A 14,866-nucleotide genomic window follows, 5' to 3' on the forward strand; every position below is an offset into this window, starting at 1 on the left:
GTGCCGCTTTCTTCCCCTTCTGATAACCCGAGCTCGGCCCAAGGGTCCGTGTGGGCTTGGCTGGTGGGATTCCACCTAATGGCCTTCCCTAACCTCCCTGCTTGCCAATTAATGGCTTCACTGAGGCACCACGCCTTCTGTAGCCGCAGGGCAGGCCACGCGAATCAGTTGGCCTGGCTCTCCGGGCCCTGTTGCAGGCTGCTGGGATCCCTGGCACTCTATCACTTTGATTCTTTCTGCTTGCCCCTCCCCCAGCGCTGGCTAGCCAGGTTTCCTTTTGGCTGCTACTGGGAGGAGGGGTTGGAGGTCAGGTGTCTCTGGTTTCCCCCTAGCCTGTATGGAGGCTCAGCTTGATACTCCCTCTCCCGGCAAGCCTAGGAGAGATTTTATGCGAATTCCCGCTGTCTGGGGGGTGAGCTGAATGACACCAACCTGTTTTGATGTCGCACTCTGAAGGAGAGTGGCGGTGTATCCTTCAGCTTTCCCGGATGGTGGCCGCTGACTGGCTCGGCGGAGTGTCCGCTGTGGGGGATGGGACTGTACCGCTTCCTTCCCCTTCTGAGAACCCGTGCTCGGCCCAAGGGTCCGTGTGGGCTTGGCTGGTGGGATTCCACCTAATGGCCTTCCCTAACCTCCCTGCTTGCCAATTAATGGCTTCACTGAGGCGCCACGCCTTCTGTAGCCGCAGGGCAGGCCACGCGAATCAGTTGGCCTGGCTCTCCGGGCCCTGCTGCAGGCTGCTGGGATCCCTGGCACTCTATCACTTTGATTTTTTCTGCTTGCCCCTCCCCCAGCGCTGGCTAGCCAGGTTTCCTTTTGGCTGCTACTGGGAGGAGGGGTTGGAGGTCAGGTGTCTCTGGTTTCCCCCTAGCCTGTATGGAGGCTCAGCTTGATACTCCCTCTCCCGGCAAGCCTAGGAGAGATTTTATGCGAATTCCCGCTGTCTGGGGGGTGAGCTGAATGACACCGACCTGTTTTGATGTCGCACTCTGAAGGAGAGTGGCGGTGTATCCTTCAGCTTTCCCGGATGGTGGCCGCTGACTGGCTCGGCGGAGTGTCCGCTGTGGGGGATGGGACTGTACCGCTTCCTTCCCCTTCTGAGAACCCGTGCTCGGCCCAAGGGTCCGTGTGGGCTTGGCTGGTGGGATTCCACCTAATGGCCTTCCCTAACCTCCCTGCTTGCCAATTAATGGCTTCACTGAGGCGCCACGCCTTCTGTAGCCGCAGGGCAGGCCACGCGAATCAGTTGGCCTGGCTCTCCGGGCCCTGCTGCAGGCTGCTGGGATCCCTGGCACTCTATCACTTTGATTTTTTCTGCTTGCCCCTCCCCCAGCGCTGGCTAGCCAGGTTTCTTTTTGGCTGCTACTGGGAGGAGGGGTTGGAGGTCAGGTGTCTCTGGTTTCCCCCTAGCCTGTATGGAGGCTCAGCTTGATACTCCCTCTCCCGGCAAGCCTAGGAGAGATTTTATGCGAATTCCCGCTGTCTGGGGGGTGAGCTGAATGACACCGACCTGTTTTGATGTCGCACTCTGAAGGAGAGTGGCGGTGTATCCTTCAGCTTTCCCGGATGGTGGCTGCTGACTGGCTCGGCGGAGTGTCCGCTGTGGGGGATGGGACTGTACCGCTTCCTTCCCCTTCTGAGAACCCGTGCTCGGCCCAAGGGTCCGTGTGGGCTTGGCTGGTGGGATTCCACCTAATGGCCTTCCCTAACCTCCCTGCTTGCCAATTAATGGCTTCACTGAGGCGCCACGCCTTCTGTAGCCGCAGGGCAGGCCACGCGAATCAGTTGGCCTGGCTCTCCGGGCCCTGCTGCAGGCTGCTGGGATCCCTGGCACTCTATCACTTTGATTTTTTCTGCTTGCCCCTCCCCCAGCGCTGGCTAGCCAGGTTTCCTTTTGGCTGCTACTGGGAGGAGGGGTTGGAGGTCAGGTGTCTCTGGTTTCCCCCTAGCCTGTATGGAGGCTCAGCTTGATACTCCCTCTCCCGGCAAGCCTAGGAGAGATTTTATGCGAATTCCCGCTGTCTGGGGGGTGAGCTGAATGACACCGACCTGTTTTGATGTCGCACTCTGAAGGAGAGTGGCGGTGTATCCTTCAGCTTTCCCGGATGGTGGCCGCTGACTGGCTCGGCGGAGTGTCCACTGTGGGGGATGGGACTGTACCGCTTCCTTCCCCTTCTGAGAACCCGTGCTCGGCCCAAGGGTCCGTGTGGGCTTGGCTGGTGGGATTCCACCTAATGGCCTTCCCTAACCTCCCTGCTTGCCAATTAATGGCTTCACTGAGGCGCCACGCCTTCTGTAGCCGCAGGGCAGGCCACGCGAATCAGTTGGCCTGGCTCTCCGGGCCCTGCTGCAGGCTGCTGGGATCCCTGGCACTCTATCACTTTGATTCTTTCTGCTTGCCCCTCCCCCAGCGCTGGCTAGCCAGGTTTCTTTTTGGCTGCTACTGGGAGGAGGGGTTGGAGGTCAGGTGTCTCTGGTTTCCCCCTAGCCTGTATGGAGGCTCAGCTTGATACTCCCTCTCCCGGCAAGCCTAGGAGAGATTTTATGCGAATTCCCGCTGTCTGGGGGGTGAGCTGAATGACACCGACCTGTTTTGATGTCGCACTCTGAAGGAGAGTGGCGGTGTATCCTTCAGCTTTCCTGGATGGTGGCCGCTGACTGGCTCGGCGGAGTGTCCGCTGTGGGGGATGGGACTGTACCGCTTCCTTCCCTTTCTGAGAACCCGTGCTCGGCCCAAGGGTCCGTGTGGGCTTGGCTGGTGGGATTCCACCTAATGGCCTTCCCTAACCTCCCTGCTTGCCAATTAATGGCTTCACTGAGGCGCCACGCCTTCTGTAGCCGCAGGGCAGGCCACGCGAATCAGTTGGCCTGGCTCTCCGGGCCCTGCTGCAGGCTGCTGCTGTAGTTTTCATTGTATAATTCTTTCACCTCTTTTGTTAGGTTGATTCGCAAGTATTTTATTCTTTTTGAGGATATTGTGAACGGAGTGGTTGTCCTCGTTTCCATTTCAGAGGATTTGTCACTGATATACAGGAATGCCTTTGATTTATGCATGTTGATTTTATAACCTGCCACTTTTCTGAATTCATTTATTAGCTCTAATAGTTTCTTTGTAGACCCTTTTGGGTCTGCTAGGTATAGAATCATGTCATCTGCAAATAGTGATAATTTAAGTTCTTCTTTTCCTATTATTATGCCTTTAATTTATTTCGTCTGTCTAATTGCTCTGGCCAGTGTTTCGAGAACTATGTTGAACAGAAGTGGTGAGACAGGGCATCCCTGTCTTGTTCCAGAATTTAGAGGGAATGCCTTCAATTTTTCTCCATTCAGAATGATGCTAGCCTGAGGCTTAGCATAAATTGCTTTTACAATGCTGTGGTATGTTCCTGTTATCCCTAGTTTTTCGAGAGTTTTGAACATATAGGGATGCTGTACTTTGTCGAATGCTTTTTCCGCATCTATCGAGATGATCATATGGTTCTTATTTTTAAGTCTATTGATGTGGTGAATAACATTTATTGATTTCCTTATATTGAACCAGCCTTGCATACCAGGGATGAATCCTACTTGATCATGGTGCACAATTTTTTTTGATATGTTTTTGTATCCGATTCGCCAGAATTTTATTGAGGATTTTTGCATCTAGGTTCATTCGAGATATTGGTCTGTAGTTTTCTTTCTTTGAAGTGTCTTTGTCTGGTTTTGGAATCAGGGTGATGTTGGCCTTGTAGAATGAATTTGGAAGTTCTCCCTCTTTTTCTATTTCCTGAAATAGCTTGAAAAGTATTGGTATTAGTTCCTCTTTAAAGGTTTTGTAAAACTCTGCTGTATACCCATCCGGTCCTGGGCTTTTCTTAGTTGGTAGTCTTTTGATGGTTTCTTCTATTTCCTCAATTGATATTGGTCTGTTTAGGTTGTCTATATCCTCCTGACTCAATCTGGGCAGATTATATGACTTAAGAAATTTATCGATGCCTTCACTATCTTCTATTTTATTGGAGTATAAGGATTCAAAATAATTTCTGATTATCTTCTGTATTTCTGAAGTGTCTGTTGTGATCTTGCCTTTTTCATCCCGTATGCTAGTAATTTGATTTCTCTCTCTTCTTCTCTTTGCTAGCATGGCTAAGAGTCTGTCAATTTTATTTATTTTTTCAAAGAACCAACTTTTAGTTTTGTCAATTTTTTCAATTGTTTCTTTTGTTTCGATTTCATTAATTTCAGCTCTGATTTTAATTATTTCTTGCCTTCTACTTCTTTTTCTGTTGTTTTGCTCTTCTTTTTCTAGGATTTTGAGATGAAGTATGGGATCATTTATTTGTTGTTTTTTTCTTTTTTTAAGGAATGAACTCCAAGCAATGAATTTTCCTCTTAGAACTGCTTTCAATGTGTCCCATAGATTCCGATATGTTGTGTCTGTGTTTTCATTTAACTCTAAGAATTTTTTAATTTCCTCCTTGATGTCTTCTAAAACCCATTGATCATTCAGTAACCTATTGTTCATTCTCCAAGTGATGCATGATTTTTCCTTCCTTCTTTTATTGTTGATTTTCAGTTTCATTCCATTATGATCAGATAAGATGCATGGTATTATCTCTACTCCTTTATATTGTCTAAGAGTTGCCCTGTGACATAATATATGATCTATTTTTGAGAAGGATCCATGTGCTGCTGAGAAAAAAGTGTAGCTGCTTGATGTTGGGTGGTATATTCTATATATGTCAATTAAGTCTAGGTTGTTAATTGTGTTATTGAGTTCTATAGTTTCCTTATTCAACTTTTGTTTGGAAGATCTGTCCAGTGGTGAAAGAGGTGTGTTGAAGTCTCCCATGATTATTGTATGGTGCTCTATTAGACTCTTGAACTTGAGAAGAGTTTGCTTGATGAACATAGCAGCACCGTTGTTTGGGACATATATATTTATGATTGTTATGTCTTGTTGGTGTATGGTTCCCTTGAGCAGTATGTAGTGTCCCTCTTTATCCCTTTTGATTAACTTTGGTTTGAAATCTATTTTATTTGTTATGAGTGTGGACACTCCTGCTTGTTTCCGCAGTCCTGAGGTTCATTTTTTATGCTCTTAATTTCTAGGCATTTGGGCAAATTTATATTTCTACTGTTAACTTGTCATACCAAATAGTTTCACCATACTGAAAGTGTCTTCTGGGTTTACCCCGTCAAGCCCCTAAGAACACTGATATTTTTCTGTTGCTATAGCTTTGTCTTTCCTTAAAAAAAATTATTGGAGTTATACAGTTTATAGCTTTTTGAAATGAGATTCTTTAATTTAGTAATATACATAATTAATATTTATTGATATATTTATGGCTTCATAACTCAGTTATTTCAATATATTTCTTTTTAAATTATTTCATTATAATTATGTACAATAGTGGAATTCGTTGTTACATATTTGTACATGCACACAATATAACAATATAATTTGGTCAATTTTGTTCTTCCTTTCCCTCAGCTCCACCCTCCTCCTGGTCCCCTTCCTTCATTCTGCTAATCTCCTTTCTATTTTCATAAAATCCCTCCATTTTTCTGTTTATTGTTTTGAGTTGCTCATTTATTTTCATTGCTGGATAATATTTTATTATGATGATGCACCACAATATATTTGTCCATTAGTAACTTGGTTGTTTCCAGCTTTGATGATCACGAGAAAGGCTACTGTCATTATTCAAGTGCAGGTTAAGTTGTGTGATCACTCAGCCTGAAGCAACCCATTAAACTATCATTTAAACATTCCAACCAATTTATGCTTCTGCTTCCTTCTCATCAAGGTAAGCAGACTCTGGATTTGTTTACAGATTTCTCAAATTTAATTTTCTCTAATTATCTCAGTTCTCTAAAACGTTTAAGAAAAGTTATTGATTTACCATTTTGGGGAGGTTTCGTTATATTTGTTTCAAGGACGGGAGTAGGAACTTCCAAACTCTTCACATGTCAGAGTTGAAACCAGGTGTTTTTCTTTAGTTTGTCTATTTATCAAATCTGTAACTTCCTGTGTTATAAAAATTTCAATAGAGAAAATTACAGAGACATTGAGAAAATATTAGCCAGACATGTGGTACGCACTTGTAATCCCAGCCATTATGCAGGCTGAGACGGGAGGATCACAAATTCAAAGCCAGCCTCAGCAACTTAAGGATATCCTGTCACAAAATAAACAGATAAAAACAGGCTGGGGATGTGGCTCAGTGGTTTAGAGCCTCTGGGTTCAATGCCTGGTGCCAAAAAAAAAAAAAAAAAAAGAAAAGATCAACATTTAATTTTATCATTTAGAGCCACTTTTCTTGACTTATTTGTATTAATTATTTAATCTTAATATTTTATTTTCCTATGCAATAAAAATTATGGCAAATATTGTTTCATGGCTGTTTGTATTTGACAAAAGGAATATGGTAAATTCTATTTAAATTTTGCAGGAGAAGGAGTAAAGCATGTTTGTCATTTCCTCTTCCTTAACTTTTAGAGTAGAAATTCCTCCAGACACTACTCTATCAAATATCAGATTTACCAGAAATTTTAGTTTGCTTTGTAAAACTTACTAAGCACATTTTTCCCAGTACCATTTGTTAAAGAGGCTATCTTTTCTCCAATGTATGTGTTTGACACCTTTGTCTAATTATATGGGTTAGTCTCTGTGTCCTCTATTCTGTACCATTGGTCTACCAGTCTATTTTGGTGCCAATACCATGCTGGTTTTGTTACTATTGCTCTGTAGTATAGTTTAAGGTCTGGTTCACCAGCTGCTTCACTCTTCTTGCTAAGGATTGCTTTAGCTATTCTATGTCTCTTATTTTTCCAGAAGAATTTCATGACTGCTTTTTCTATTTCTTTGAGGAATGCCATTGGGATTTTGATTGGCATTGCATTAAATCTACGTAGTGCTTTTGGTAGTATTGTCATTTTTGACAATATTAATTTAGCCTATCCAAGAACAAGGAAGATCTTTCTATCTTCTAAGGTCTTCTCTAATTTCTTTAGCATTCTGTTGTTTTCATTGTAAAGATAGGCCCAAATCTTCATCATGTCGGATTAGGCACTAACTTCCTTAATAAGATTCCTATAGCACAAGAATTAAAATCAAGAATCAATAAATAGGATGGATTCAAACTAAAAATCTTCTTCTCAACAAAGGAATCAAGGTGAATAGAGAGCCTACATCTTGGGAGCAAATTTTTACCACTTGCACATCAGATAGAGCACTAATCTCTAGGGTATATAAAGAACTCAAAAAGCTAAACATCAAAAAAACAAATAGCCCAGTCAATAAATAGGCAAAGGAACTGAACAGATACCTCTCAGAAGATGATATACAATCAATCAACAAATATATGAAAACATGTTCAACATTTCTAGCAATTAGAGAAATACAAATCAAAACTACTCTAAGATTTCATCTCACTTTAGTCAGAATGGCAGCTATTAAGAATACATACAACAGTGGGCTGGTATCATGGCTCAGCAGTAGAGCACTTGTTTAGCATGTGTGAAGCCCTGGGTTCAATTCTCAGTACCACATAAAAATGAATAAGTAAAATAAAGGTATTGTGTCTAACTACAACTAAAAAATAAATATTAAAAAAATGCTTACAATAATAACTGTTGGCAAGGATGTGGGGGAAAAGGCACACTCATACATAGCTGGTGGAACTGCAAATTGGTGCAGCCAATATGGAAAGTAGTATGGAGATTCCTTGGGAATGGAACCACCATTTGACCCAGCTATCACACTCCTCAGTCTATACCCAAAGGACTTAAAAAGAGCATACTACACGGACACAGCCACATCAATGTTTACAGCAGCACAACTCACAATAGCTAAACTGTGGAACCAACCCTGATGCCCTTCAGTAGATGAATGGATAAAGAAAATGGAATATTACTCAGCAATAAAAGAGAATAAAATCATGGCATTTGCAGGTAAATGGATGGTGTTGGAGAAGATAATGCTAAGTGAAGTTAGTCAATCCCAAAAAAACAAATGCCGAATGTTTTCTCTGATATAAGGAGTCTGATTCATAATGGAGTTGGAGGGGGGAGCAGAAGGATTAGATGAATGCTAGATAGGGCAAAGGGGTGGTAGGGAAAGGGATGGTCCATGGGAGTAAAAAGAAAACAAAAAAGGTGGAATGAGGTGGATATCATTACCCTAAGTACATGTATGAAGACACAAATGGTATGAATATACTTTGTATACAACCAGAGATGTAAAAATTTGTGCTTTATATGTGTAATTTGAATTGTAATGCGTTCTGCTGTCATATATAACAAATTAGAATAAAAAATTTTTAAATTAATAAAAACTTACTCATGACCAAACTGCATGAATTAGAGAAGGATGAACATGATATACAGGTACAAAATAAATGAGTTTGTGTCTCTATGAAGACTAATTTCCATAAAAACTAAGTTGAATGCTTTGGGACAAACTAAATAAATAAGGTTGGCAATGGGTTAGAAGCCTTGGGGGGAAAATCCTAAAAGTCCAGGAAGAGAATCAAAATTATTGTTTCACTGGAAAAAAAGCATTAAATTATATATTATGCTTTATAAAATGTCCATGCAAGAGATTTGATGTGTGATCCTATCATTTGAACACACTCTATAAAAATGACTAATGCTTACTTGGGATGAATGGATATATACATACTATATGTGTGTGTGTGTGTGTATGTGTGTGTGTGTGTGTGTGTATACATCACAGTAGTGTCTTACATATAATATCTTCAATACCTACAATAACTCTTTGAAATAACTTTTATTGGTATCTCCTTTTATAGATGAAGGAACAAAGTAGAGAACATAAGAAATTTTCCCTATGTTATGCAATTTATGAAAATCAAAAAGTAGTTGTTTTTGTTACGTTTGTATAAATCAAAAACCAAATTATGAAGAAAACAATGTTGCAGTTTCATAAAAAGTTATACATAAGTTTACTACACAATCCAGTAGTTTCATTTCTAAAATCCCACTTGTAGTACTCAGGGCTCTCAAGAAAGACAAATTAATAAGGTGTGTGTGTGTGTGTGTGTGTGTGTGTGTGTGTGTGTGTGTATAAAATAGGGGGAATTTTTTAGGAAATTGGCTCATGTGATTATCAGAGTCTGAGAAGGGCTAATTACAACACAACAATGAGGAAAAATCATGTATCACATTAACAATACTATTCCATTCTTCATAATAGCTCACCCTCAGGCTGGAGACCCTAGGATGTAAGTAGTGTAGCTTAGTCCAAGTCTGAAGACCTGAGGATGAGAGAAGTCATTGGTGTAACTCTGTTGAAGGCCAAAAGCCTGGAAACCCAGGGAGAGGGCCACTGATGTCACTCCTAGAGTCCAAAAACCATCAAGAATGGAATTCTAATGCCAATGCAAGAGACAAGTGTATTTTAGCTTGCAGGGAAAGAGACCAATTCACTGTCAGTATTCATTCTCTCCTTATTGAATAATGCCTACTTTCACTGTGGGTATGTCTTCTCTATTTAAATTCACTTAGATTCACGTGTTAACTTCCTTGGAAACGCACTCACAGACATACCCAAAGTGATGATTTTCCAGATTTCTTGGCATTCCTTAATCCAAGGAATTATTCTTTAATTCAAGTATAAACCTAAAATTAACCATCACACTACTTTAGAGAAATGAAAACACATTTCTATACAGGCTTGCATGTGAATATTCAGAGTAGAATTATTCACAATGTGCAAAATGTAGAAACTACCCAAGTGTCCATAAATGAGTAGATGAACAGAATATGGTATATTCACACAATGGAATATTCTCAGAATGAATAGAAATTAAATGCTACAACATGGATGAACATCAAAAATATTACGCAAGGTAAAAGAATCCAGAAGCAAAAGATTATTGTAGGAATTCATAGATGTGAAATTGCTAGAAATGGCAAATCTAAGGAAAGAGAAAGTTGCGGTTATCTGGGGTAGAAGTGAGAGGTTAAATAGAGGTTAAATCTGATCAGACACAAAGAATCATATTGGAATAATAGAAATGTTCTACAATTTGATTGTGGTAAAGATTGCATACCTGTATAATTACACAAATCTTTTAAATGTGTATTTTAGATGAAAGAATTTTATAAAAGGTAAGTTATAATGTGATAATGTTGTCATTAAAATTTATGGACAGAAACTAGGTTGAAGCAATTGTACAACATCTGAATGTACTAAATGTCACTGAAATGTATACCTTAAAAAGGTTAATTTTATGTTATGTATCTCTCATCTAATTAAAGGTTAAATAAATAAATAAACAAATAAAAACTTATGGACACTGATAGAATATATATGTTTGTGTTTTAAGTCTGTTTTATGTATTATCTATATATTTATTTTAGATGCATTTCATATTCATTGTATCATAAGTGAGAAATGAAAAGAGACTTAATGGCCATTATTCTATCATCTAGCAATAGTTTTAGTGAAGTTATGGGAATATACACATCAATTCATTTTTTGTGTGTGTGTTTTTACCAAAAATGCAATCATTCAATATATGTACCTCTATATTACGCTTTTTTGGCTTAACAATACATATAAATGTCATACTATGTGAATAAGATGACTTGAGTTTGAAGTTTAAAAATCAAACACTCAACCTATTTCAAGATGCAGCCCACTCTGATGGAGAAATAATGGCCAATTTGACAAGTGCAAACCAAATAATAAACCACCACTCTCTCAACACCATGTGCTATGGACTGAATTGTGTTCCCCTAAATACATATGCTGGTACTCCAAATCCTACCCCAAATGACTAGATTTGGATACAGAGTGTATCAGAAGAAAGTTGAGGTTAAGTGACGTCATTAAGCTGTAGCCTTGACCCAATAGGACAAGTATGTGAATATATAAAGCACCTTGGGGCCTGCTCTCTCTCTCTTTCTACACTGTATGAGGACTGTTAGAGGCAGTTGTCCAGGAATCCAGGAAGAAAGCCCTAACAAGAACCCAAGTGGCCAGGAACTTGATCTTGGACTCCTCTACCTCCAGAACTATTCTTATTTTTTTAAATACTTTTATTAGTTATCAACGAACCTTTATTTATTTATATGTGGTATTGAGAATAGAACTCAGTGCCTCACACATGCAAGGCAAACAATCTACCACTGAGCCACAACCCCAGCCCCAGAACTATTCTTATTTAAGCCACCTATTCTGGGATATGTTGATATGGCAATCTAAATAGGTGAACCCACTGTGATTTCCAGGCTGTCCCACCTCCTAGACTGATCAAGAAACTAGGCAATAGCATTTCTTACACATGAACTGTTATATTTCAGATACTAACTGTATAATTAAGATCATAACTTTATTTTAAAACCCTGTGAGATAATTTTATAAAGGAGGAAAACAATATTCAGAAAAGAAGACTAACACTAGGTAAGTTTGACGGCAGAGGCTATGTGTAGCCTGACACTTGGCTGTTTTCCTAATAGGACAGGACACTGCTAGAGCTGAGAGACTTCTAGGAATTGTTAGCAGAGTTTTTGTTGTCATTTTTTTTGTTGTTGTTGTTGCTGTTGTTTTTGTTTTGGTACCAGGGATTGAACTCAGAGGCAATCAACCACTGAGCCACATCCTCAGCCCTGTTTTGTATTTTATTTAGATATAAGGTCTCACTGAGTTGCTTAGAGCCTCATCATTCCTGAGGCTGGGTTTGAACTCGTGATCCTCCTATCTCAGCCTCCTGAGCTGCTGGGATTACAGGCATGCACCACCATGCCTGGTGTGGAGTTATTTTTCTAGGTTAAATTTTCATCCAGCTTATTTTGTATTGCTCATCTACTATAGCCTAATACCATTTATGAAAAACCATAAATGCCAAGGGTGCAGATTTTTTATTTTATTCTGTAGTCCAGAGGCTACTTAACATTTTTCATATTTTCTGTGAATAACAAGAGAGTAATGAGTTTAGGCTTTTTTAGGCATGTGATCTCTATAGAAACTACTCCATTCTGTCTTTGTAGCACAAAAACAACCCTAGACAATAAGTAAATGAATACATATGTCTTTGTTCCTATCAATTCACTTATGAAAACAAATACAACATTGGATATGGCCCACTTGCCCTGGTTTTCGAACCCCTACTACAATAAGAGATTGAAGATGCCTAATAAGGATTTGACCAAAGAAGTGATTTTTGGAGACAAGTTCCATGGTGTGTATATAATGATTTGAGGGAGGGAGAAAAGTGAGGCAGAAAAAGCTTGAGAAGATTAAGACTCAACAGATTTATTATGAGCTATAAAGAAAAAGAAGGACTGTGTCTCAAGAATGAATATTCTTCTGGGGACAGTGTTGTATACCTGTAATCCCAGTGACTTAGAAAGCTGAGGCAGGAGGATTGTGAGTTCAAAGCTAGCCTCATCCACTTAGCAAGGCTGTAAGCAATTTAGTGAGGCGCTAAGCAAGTTCGCGAGATCCTGTCTCTAAAAAAATATATAAAAAAGGGCTGAGGATGTGGTTAAGTGTCCCTGGGTTCAATCCCTAGTACAAATAATAATAATAATAAAAGAATATCCTTTTTAAATAAGATGTTGATCAAACTCAGATTTAAAACTTTCTCTTTTTGGAAAACACACCAGAATAAATTATGTTATTTTAACATAACATATTTATGTTTTTTCTTTCCATTTTATTTGTTGAACAAAAATTCAACAACTAAAGAACTCGAAGATATTCAAAAGTAAACATTTTGTTCTTGCTCTTTTGCTCAGTGTGTGTGTGTGTGTGTGTGTGTGTGAGAGAGAGAGAGAGAGAGAGAGAGAGAGAGAGAGAGAGAGAGAGAACCCAAGGAGCCATAGAGACTAAGGAATCATAGAATATCCAACAAGTGTCTTATTTATAATTATTGCAATCATGTTACTTGGTAAATAAAGAGTGAGATTGTGAAAATAAAGATGATGTTGAGGATTTTCACATCTTACAAACTGCCATAACTCTAACACAAGATGCATTGAGGAACAATAAAATCATTCATTTACAAAATCTTCCTAGAAAGAATATAGGAATTAGGCCACTTGGACTTTTATTTCTCTCCATAAAATTCTCTTTAATAAAAATATTGGCATGACAATTTCTTTGTGAGGCAATAAGCAGACAGACTTGACTACACTTTTTAGCAGATGGAGAGGAGAAGACCCAGGGGGATTTTAATTTGCTTGGTCAAGATCACCCAATTAAACATTGCTTTATCTGGGAAGAAGATAAAACACTATGAATTTCTGTCTACATGATCTCACAGCCATAGCCTGGAAAGTGAACAATCCAGTTAATGAGCCAGTTTTTGTCTATGTGGTGGCAGAACATTGGTTTGACTCATATTACGTACTTTTAAATTAACCAGCTGCTTAGGTAACATGGTGCAAAACAACTGGCATTCCAAACCACCCATTACTTCTTCCAATTAAACTGTATTGCCTTATAACATATAGCAAACGAGCATTCACTCATTTGCTCATGCACTGTTTACTGGGTACACACTTAGTGAGCACCAGCTGTTTCCCAGTGTAGTGCACTGTGCTTAATAATAAAGGAAATATAGAGACAAATGATACACTTCCTCTGCCTATGAAGTGCTTACAATATAACGGATATTTGCAAACAACAAAAACAAAAGAAAACTTTGAAAAGAAACCAGCAAAATGTGATGTATCATATGTTGACAAAGGTCAGGTCCTTACATTCTATAGGCTTCTTCTCTCTTTGAGGAGAGAACATTCAACAAACTCTGGTATATTGGATTTAAATCCTAGTGCTGCCACTACTTAGCTATTTACCACTTTCCTAAGTCCATAATTTTTCTAGGCCTCAGTATCTTCACCTATAAAAGTTGTATTATATTACATGTGTGTTACTGTTCCTGCTACCAATGTGAAATTGGGGAAGGGGGTGAATCAGACTATATTTCAAGGAAAAAGAAAACTGTGATGAAAATGTTGGAAATATGGATGTTCTTGAAGATACAACAATGGACCTTAATTGGTACAGATGAGTTAGGCACCCTAAGTAAATGGAAGGGTGTGAGCCAGCTAAGCAAGCATAGTTGAAAGTACCAACTCTATTTGCAGGCTCAATGTCGGAAAACAGAATTTGCCAGAAAGCTGAATGGAGGTTTCAGGTTGAAAACAGAAATATGGTTGGCTAATGTTTGAAAAATAAATCATCTGAGTCATCACTTTTTCTATATAAACAGCTACATGGAAAGAGGGAAAATATAGAAATAGAAAAGACCATTTAGAGCAGGAGGTGACAACCTAGTATGCAGGGTGTTGAGAAGCCACAGTAGCACAAGCAGCAGAATGAAGAATCCTCACTGTCACAGCAGACAACTGCCACAAAGAGGCACAAGAACTTGTTAGAATTCAGTCTCCACATAAGATGTGTTACGGATGACTGGGGCCACCTTTTGAAAACTCTAGGACTATAGCTGATTAAAACAAGGTCAACCAACTAAATAAAAATTACTATAAGACTGGTAGGAATCTGAAAGTTTAATTCATGACAATATCTCTAGGGAGGAAAAAGGGAGTTCAACATTCAGGCTGGAAAAGATGTTGTAAAAGTCAACAGAAAAAGAAAAAAGTTAAACAATCATCCCCATTTAGAGCAGGAAAAATAGGCACTCTTAAAGGAACTTAAACTTCAGAAGTGTTAAGAGTACATGAGATGTGGCAATGACCACTTTCCCTGGATTCCTCACTAATTAAGAATTTTACTCCAAAGGTGAAGGAAAAAGCAGAAACTTAGGGGCTGGGGATGTGGCTCAGCGGTAGCGCGCTCGCCTGGCATGCATGCGGCCCGGGTTCGATCCTCAGCACCACATACCAACAA

This window comes from Urocitellus parryii, chromosome 2, assembly GCF_045843805.1.
Source record: "Urocitellus parryii isolate mUroPar1 chromosome 2, mUroPar1.hap1, whole genome shotgun sequence".
Taxonomy (NCBI): Eukaryota; Metazoa; Chordata; class Mammalia; order Rodentia; family Sciuridae; genus Urocitellus; species Urocitellus parryii.